Consider the following 9,085-nt stretch of genomic DNA (forward strand, 5'->3'; position numbering starts at 1 on the left):
CAGGTACTTTTAGCCTTTACACTCTAACGAAGTTAACACACTGTGTATTTCACCACCATGTTCTGACCCCAGTGTAATACAGCAACTGTGGCACTGGGTTCAGGGCTCAGTTTCAAATTCATTTATGTCATTGATAACCCACTTACATCATTTCCTAAAGGACAGGGGGACCACATGCTCCAGGAACAGGGCCCATGTTACAGGAGAACTTATGTATAGGTAGTTTACCTACTATGTACTTTCAAGGAATAGGGATATACAGGAAATTTATGGAGATGAAACGTATTCATACCCTGAGCACTCAGATCTCCACAGAACACAATGCTACTTGGTGCCTGAGATATACATGTATTAGAAAGATGCTCTTTTGAGTATGAAAGTAACTACATCGTGCTGGCAGTGGTCTCCATTCTAGTGGACGATCCGGATGATCTCAAGGACCTTTACTCACCCAAAGGGAAGGAATCCAGCTACAGAGCCCTGTTCTAGGGACGTGCTTCTAGGACCATGCTACCTACAGGAACCAGGAAAGCAGAAGAGAGACAGCTAAGGAGATAACAGAGCAAAAGAGGAAAACTCAGCCACCCTCCAGGCACCATACCCTTCAGCTTCCACTTCTGGCCCTGGATCTTCACATTTCCCAGAAACAGTGTGAAACAGCTTCAATCTTTTGCTATCTCAGAGTGAGTTTCCACAAGAGGAGCTAGCTCCGAGGTGGTGTGGGTGGAGATACTCAGTGGAGAACCTCTTCCAGGTATATGAAGAGCTCTGATGCAAAAGCCCAGCCCAGCATGATGATCCTATGGCTTGGGCTGGCGTAGCACGTGCAGAAGAGGGTGCAGGCTGTGGAGCTGCACTGGGACTTTCAGAGCTGTCCCAGTGGTAGCTACCTGGACTGGCACTAGTACAGCATTCTGCTGGGACCCTCATTCTGGCTCACTCAGGGTTTCCATGCTCACACCATTCTAGTGGGAGAAAAAGAATGACAGCCCCTGACAAGGAAAACAGTATCAAAAAGCACCATTTTGGTTCAAGGATTGATCACGGGAAAGGAGCACAGGACTGTGCCAAAAGCCCAGCTTAGGCACTGGCCTCATTGGTTTCAGTGACTAAGAAATTCACCCTGTTCTTAAGTGCTTTTTTAAAATCCCATTAGAGAGACTTGATCTTTAGGTATTTGAACAGATTTAAAGATCAGATGCTTGGTCATTTGCTGGCACATAAATCCCAGATAATGCCTGCATCCCCAACGGTTACTTCGAGCTGTGAAGTGAATCACCACCATCTGCCCACTGCAGCAGGACACTTGGCTGCACCTGCTGGTAGCATCCTTCCCAAAAGCAGCTCCCATATGGACACACCACCAGCAGCAGGCTGTACTCCCAAGCAGGTCTCTGCAGTCCAGGACCCTTTAGATGGCCTGCACACTTCTTTAATTACATGTTGCTGAGGCACATCTCACCTGCAATCTTTATGCCCAGATACTTGCTTAACACAGGAAAAGGCACCCATCTGTTTTCAGTAAAGACCACACTCAGAATTGGTGGTAAGACACCAGACTCTGGAATAGAAAAATTGCCTTTTGAGGCTTCCAACACAGCAGCTCCCTACCACAAAATCTATTTCCATTTTGGATGTCCTCCCATTAAAATTATTCACATTTAAGTGTCTTAAGGTGCATTTATTGCCATGAATATTTTTAGGAAGTATGAGAGTATGAGAGTTAGATCCCCAACGTGATGATGATGCTCCACGAGCCAGAAGAGGGTGCATCTCACAAAGTTGCTAAGAGGTGATCAGAGTCCATTTGGATTACCAAGACGTGCTAAAGACCAACTGAGGAAGAGTCCACCAGAGCTCTCCATTGTTCTCAGCCTGGCTCAGAGCTCCCGTTCCTGCCTCGCTGCCCCTGAGCTGTCTGCCAAACCATCTCACCCTCACAACTTTTCCCCAGGAGCCTGCTCTTTCCTGCATGAAGGCCACTCCAGCCTTTTTGAGCACAGTTTCAGCCTCTCTAAACCCAACTTCAGCCTCCCCAGCAGCGCGGGTTGGGACACACACGTGTCTCTGTAGAGATCAGCTTTCCACCAGGCCTGACATGCCAGCTCCAATGCAGGGAGGAGGTGAGAAGGTGCAGAAAGATTGTAACTTGTGTGAGGAGGCTCCCAAATACCTCTGCAATTACTTATTTCTTTGAAAAAGGCCACACAGATACTCAATTGAATTCAATAGCCTATCATACGCACTCTGGGGAAAAAAACACATTGATTTGATATAGGATTATTTTTAATATAAAACACTCTGTTCCTTCACAGATTCATAATTAAGCCAAGCAAGTATCCTCCTTAGTATGTATAATTTTAAATGGTTTCATCCTGTTAATTTCCAAGCAAGTGCAATCAAGTGATAATATAAGCGATAATACAAGCAATAATGCATGCTGCTCCCTGACGGACAGAACTTTTGAATTAAAAAAATTCATTTCATCATTAAAAGCAAACATTTTCTCAAAGTCAGAAGAATCAATATAATCTGCCTTTTGATGCTATAAAAATGCCGAAGGAATAAGTATCTTATCAGTCTTAGTTCTTTAATTTCTTTAATGTAAGGCCCTAGCAGCTTTCCAAAATTACTTACACTTCTTTCTAGTTATGTATTTCCAAAATTTTCTGTCATGTTTGTTTAGAGGGCTTCTAGTCAAGTAGTCTGGAGTTCCAACTTCCTTCAAATAAGGGCTTGAGTTATTATTCTTATCACTTAATGATTAATTGAAAAATTAAATAACCAAGGACAAAAGTTCTGTCAAGACTTGAGATGTTGGCACCTCCCTCTGGCAGTGATAGATTAGCCTGAAATCTATTATTTGTTTATGAATATTCTATTACTGTAAAAGAATGCATTATGAGTATTTTCACTGGAAGAAGTGTCATTTATTTTGCTAGGATCTATGTAAGCTTGCCTCCTGCCATCTGGCAACATCATTTGCACATATTCCATTGTATACAGAAGCATCTCTAAGTATCTGCTTAAGTTTCCTCAACATGGCACTTTATTTTTATTATCAGAAACTGTTCTTATTCTGATCACCAGCAGTAAATCCATATATTTCCCAGCTAAACATTATTTCACATTCCATTTAATTTCAGGCAAGTTTCTTCCAATATGCTCAAACCGACTGAAATTTAGGATGTGGATGTCATTGCTTTCTAGGGCCTTGGCATTCAAGCACACACACAACTTTATACACACAGCGACGAAAACCAACTGCCTGACAGATTTGAGGTGCCTGGGGCACAAGCAGGATCCACAGCCACACACTTCAGGAGACAGTGAGGGAAGATTAATACATTCACTGCCAACACAGGTTGGCAAAAACACTCCCTTCACTTGGAACATGCCCAGGAATGGCCAACGCTCTCGTACAAAAAAGCACCTCAGTTCTTAACAATCCTGTTTGCACCCCTCAGAGATCCCCTTCAAGGTCTCTAAAAGCAATAACCAGGCCCTCCTCCAAAGGGAGCAGGAATGGACAATTCCAGGACTTCAGTAACACAAGACACTGGGGTAGGAAATTACCAAAGAGCCAGAAAGACCCATCTGGGTTACAGGCCCCCTGCCATTTAGGAAGATATTCCAAATGCTTCATCCTTCTGTGACTGAATGCAACTATCTTCTTGAAATGAAAAAATCACCTGGTGTAGCATTTGCAAGCAGGCTGTTACCTGCCACCTTTGCTTAGGTCACAACAGATTTAGAGCAAGACCCTACAGTAGGAATATTCAAGTTTATGCTGCTTCTGTTTTCTTTCCTACATACATATGGAGACACGACATGCTCACAGAAGCCTTGCTCTTCCTGCAAGAAAAAAGCATTGCTGATTATAAGTGGTTTAATATGAATAAAAGGCTATAATGATCTCAGCTTATTGATCAGATATATTAATATTACAGCCAATCAGCAAGATAAATCGACATTACCAATCTTTCATTGGCAGCGACGTTCTAACAGATTAAACAAAAGCTCAGCGTGCATTTTGAAATAACCCTGGTTATATCCTATTTCTTCACAATACACATCTCCTGTCTGCTTATCTCAAAAGCATAGGTATAAGAATACTGAAATAGAAGATATGCTCATTCCTATTAACAACATCCATCCGGATGTTGAAACAGAAAGTGCGACACAATTATCTAGGCCTCATACAATGGAAAAAACCTTTAGAAACAAGTCATTAGAATATTTCACAGAATTAAAGGTCATGTTAACTTTAACTAGCTCTGCTAAAGCAACTAACATTCTGGGAGGCTCATTCAGAATTGAACATAATACATACCACCTACATAGTGCACAAAGTAGTTAAACTTACATTATAACTTAAGTACATCCTCCTAAATAGCTAAAAATATGTGCATTAGCCGAGAGTCTTGATCTGAGAAGTTAAAGGGCTCCTTGGCAAACACCCTGAACACAAGCAAAACTTTTTGCTGGATTCAGCAGACTCCTTTGTACATTTGCAATTAGCTCTTCCATTTCAGAAATGTAGGAGGAACTCACTCCAAGAACACAATGGATAGAGAAGGAGAGTTTTGTTGAGAGAGGTTTTTTTTTATTATTTTCAGTCCTTTCATTCTCAGAAGTTTACCAGAGTAGGCAAAGAGACAGGAACAGATTCACTCCCTCAGTTGGGGGAAACTGTATTCAAGACTGGCCCAGTATATCTCCTTTTCTAAGCATCATGAGATACTTTGGCTGGTGAGAACCAACAGAGAGCTGAATTTCCAAAAGTTTGCCTCAGCTGGAATCCTAATTTTTACTTCAAATTTGGGTAAGTTCTACATGAACTTTCAAAGCATGTTATGTAACGCCTACCATAAACAGTACATATTCAAAATAAATAGCATTGCCTGTAAGTCACAGTACCTAAATATTTATGATCTTTAACTCCTTGCATATGCCAACCTACAGAACATTACAGATAGGCAAAGCTCCACAGCTTGACTCAAACATCAGGTATGATCTCTGGTCTCCAGAACTGAGAGGGCCCTAGCTGGCTTCCAGAGCTTCACCTCTTACACAGTGTCTCCTACCCTTAAAGGAGTCAAGGCAGAAATAGCCTCTTTGATCATATTATACACCTCCCTTCAATTAGGGTAATTTACTGACTACAGGAATTGCTAAATACTGACATTTGCATGTACTTGAAATCCTGTAACTGATCGTCTGAATAGATTCATGTTGAGCATTACCTCTACTCCTGGGACACTGGAAATGCAAAGTAATTCCCCAGTGTATGTGCTTACCTCCCAGCATCCAAGAACCATCATACTCTCTGTAGCCACATCAAGAACAGCTTTTCCTCTGAGACACAACGTATCCTGGATCACACACAGCATGAACGCACTGGCTCTGGCCCAGGTATTTCAATCAAAAGGTTTACCAAATTGCCTCAAATGGCAAAACTAACATAGGATTTTTTCAAATATTTAGGTTTGGAAGAGGCTAAACAGCATACCACATGCTTTTACAAGAATTTGAGTTCTGAAGGTCTTCCTTTGCCTTCAATCAACTATCTCAGTCATTTGAATTAATCCACCCAATCACAGTTGACACAAGGCATTGAATCATTCACAGGTCTTCATTTCAGTTTTGCTTAAGATAAGGTTTCATAAGCAAATATGTATAGAATATTTTTTTATTTCCACTATCCCAATGTTACTCTTAACAGAAGTCCTAGTTCCGTGTTAGTCATTGCTTTACCAGTTATGTCAACATCAACTAATTTGAACTTTGGATCAAGGATTAGAAGAAAGGAAGAGAAGCTAAGAGAAGAATAAATAGCATCAGTACGCAGAGCCTGAATGTCCAAGCTGATACTACTGCTGTGTTTGAGTTAAGGGATGACTACCTTCCCCAGCCATGGGACAGAAACTTCCCCTTCATGCTGAAGAGGCCAGCTGTACTTCTGTACCACTGCATTCCCTGTTCAACAGATTGGCCAGTTCTGAAGGGTTTTATTACTACACTGAAAGTCGGGAAATTCCACTAAAGATGAGGTTCACCTAAAAAGTTGCTGCACCTTTGCCTGCCTAAATTGGCCATGTCATTTAATTGTCCTCCCACAACCTCTGCCATCAGGAAAGAGAGAGTAAAGAAGGGACAGAATCCCATTTAGCACATGGCTATTAGCTCTTTAGATTAACAAGCACTGCATTTTTTTTAGCTCAAGAGAAAACAGTTTATCCAACTGCACAACCATCCATCATTTCTAGCCATAAAGCTTTCATGCTGTAATGCTTCCCGAGTACAAGCCAATTGGCAACACTAAAACAAGAAGTGGGATTTCACCTTGTTGACAGTAGCTTCCGGGAGAATTTGAATATTGGATTCTTTCCTGCTCTAAATATAGATACTTTCAAATCAAGGCAATAACTAGTTTGCTCCCCAGAAGAAACAGACGTCAGCATTAAAGAGATGCTTTTCTACACAACTTGGAAAAACACAGTGAAACCATTTACAGTAAATATTACCTTGCTAATTTTTTTATTAGGTCATGGGAGACTATTCCCTACTAAATAACATTTAAGATTTCAGCATGATGTGGGAAAGTAAACAATACATTGACAAGATATACAGTATTCATCAATATAGTAAAATCAAACCTATTTAGAGAATTCTGGCACTTTTTGGCTTCTTGGGCATAAAAGCCACATTAATAAATAATTTTAAGCAGCATTATAAACTACTTCATAGGTATATCATAGTAAGAACAACCATAGAAGCCTGTCAAGACTCCTCCTTCCATAAAATGACGCACAGAAACTTTCAGCTGTAGTAAGACACCGCTGTAGCAGCAGAATATTTTAATAAAAAACATCTTGCAGCTTGGACTTCAGATGTGCAGGGCTGGATTCACAGACTGCAGAAACTTCTGCTGAGAAAAACATTTTTAGGTTGACGAAGTCCACGAGATGAAAAGCAATGCTTTTTTAGCTTTGATCCTTATCCAGTCCATCTGAGAAAGACATATTTTTAGGTTGACGAAGTCCATGAGATGAAAAGCAACGCTTTTTTAGCTTTGATCCTTATCCAGTCCAAACCACTTTCTAGGGGGCCTTGGCCACTTTTGAAGGTCAGTACTTGGGCCATGGAAAATCCATTTCCCACAGAGGTCACTGAGAAACTAAACTAGATGTCCTCTCCCAGAAAGCAGAGCGAGGATGAGAACCCAAGGATGCTGGGTGTCTTTAGGAGTAGGAGCAAAACCTAGTGGCATCACCTCTGTGGACGAGCAGCTTTGTAGGGTGAGGAAATGCTCAGGTTATTTAAAGTCTGCGCACATGCATTTTCACTAGCATCTCCTGCACTAGTTAACATCAGCCTAAAGGATTAGAGTTTCAACAGCTTTTCAACACTCTACAGATGCTCTCAGATGGAAACTATTCAGTCTAACTAAATTTCATACTTAACTTGCTCTCCCAAAGCACAAGAGAGGTACAAGGAAACATGCATATAACCAGTGAGTTGCCTTCAGCATGCTGAAATTAATGCATCATGCCAGGTGGGATGGGACTGCCAGTTTTTGCTTGATTCAAGCAAATGTCCCAAATACTCTTAAAACTAAGAATGTGACATGCAAAAGCCATCACATTGCTGCATAGCCCATTGTGCTGAGCAACCCTTCAAGGTAAACTCTCTCCCAGATAAATCAAATATTTGCTGCAGAGGGCTTTATTTCAAACAGTTTCTTCCTTCCCTATATATGTGTGTGTATACACACCTAGAGAGGATGAGAGAGCTGGCATTCTTAATGGAATCTTTGTTTAATTACCACTTATACTAATTAGAGAAACAAGAAAGATGCAACTGGGACAGTTATTTTTATGCAGTGAAGCTTAGTACAGCCTAGCAGTTGTTTGAGCACTTACAGTTATTTCTAATGTTGACAACAGAACTTGTCTGCTCTTCAGGACTCTTCACTTACATCTTTGGCAATGTCAGTGACAGCAGTTAGGGGAGGCCAGTTGCACAGACGTGCATTTTAAAAAAAAAATAATTCATTGCTCCAGACCATATGAAAAGCTTCACTTTGAAACACTACAAATCTAAACAGATAATTTAGAGCAAGTCTATATATAGCTTTCCAAGTACACAGCAACCTTGCTATGCCCCACCGGGAGTTTAGGCAAAATACTTTCAGCTGGGAGACCCACCAACTATCTGTCAAAGGAAGTAACTGCATAAACAAGCATGGGATTAGGACAACCCAGAGCAGTTCCTCTAATCAGCCCATTGACAAACAGCCCAGTCACACAAGAATTGATTACCTGCTGGATGATGGACGCTGAGGTTCCTTTCTTACAGCAGCTCAGACAAATCCAAAGCTTTTCTTCTGTATAGCCTTCAATGGTTTTGTTACTGCCTTTTCTGTTTACAAGGTAGTGTTGTAAACCGTGTTCTTCTTACTTATAAAGTGACAGATCCTCGCCCCACGTGTGGGTTACTGGACAGGCCTCCAGCTACTTCCTGATCTGCTGACCTTGCTGGTTTAACCTGCTGAATCTGCTGCAGCATACAGCTAGCCATAATCTAACAAAAGAACCCACATGCCTTCCTCCAGGAATTCTGCAACTGACATGCACAGCTAATATCATCTACATCAGTTATTCCTCCTAAGCGCAAGACCTTAAGATTATTTCTTAGGACAGCATAGCCATTTGTGCCAATTAAAGCAAAGTTAAGACCATAATGTCACTCCAAGGCTCCACAATCAGGTAGAGAGCAGCTTTCCCCCCCACCAGCCAGGACACAACAGTACTGCTGCCCAAAGAAATGGCACTTGCAGCCTGGGCGATGAGATGTTGGTCACTTCCACTCACTCCTCTGATCTTTTTGGTCCAGTGAATTACCTGTTCCTGTGCCAGGTAGTGCTCTTTTGAAAAGCCTCTTCTGTCCCTCATTTTTAATCATTAAATACTTTGGATTGTGCATTTGCAACAAAACCCATTCTCTCAAATAATGCTGTTGAGTTCTGGTTGGTAACGTCTATTGCAATTCAGCATGGGTTGAACTTCTCATGTGCTACTGT

Source organism: Calidris pugnax, unplaced genomic scaffold (genome assembly GCF_001431845.1).
Source record: "Calidris pugnax isolate Ruff unplaced genomic scaffold, ASM143184v1 scaffold294, whole genome shotgun sequence".
NCBI lineage: Eukaryota > Metazoa > Chordata > Aves > Charadriiformes > Scolopacidae > Calidris > Calidris pugnax.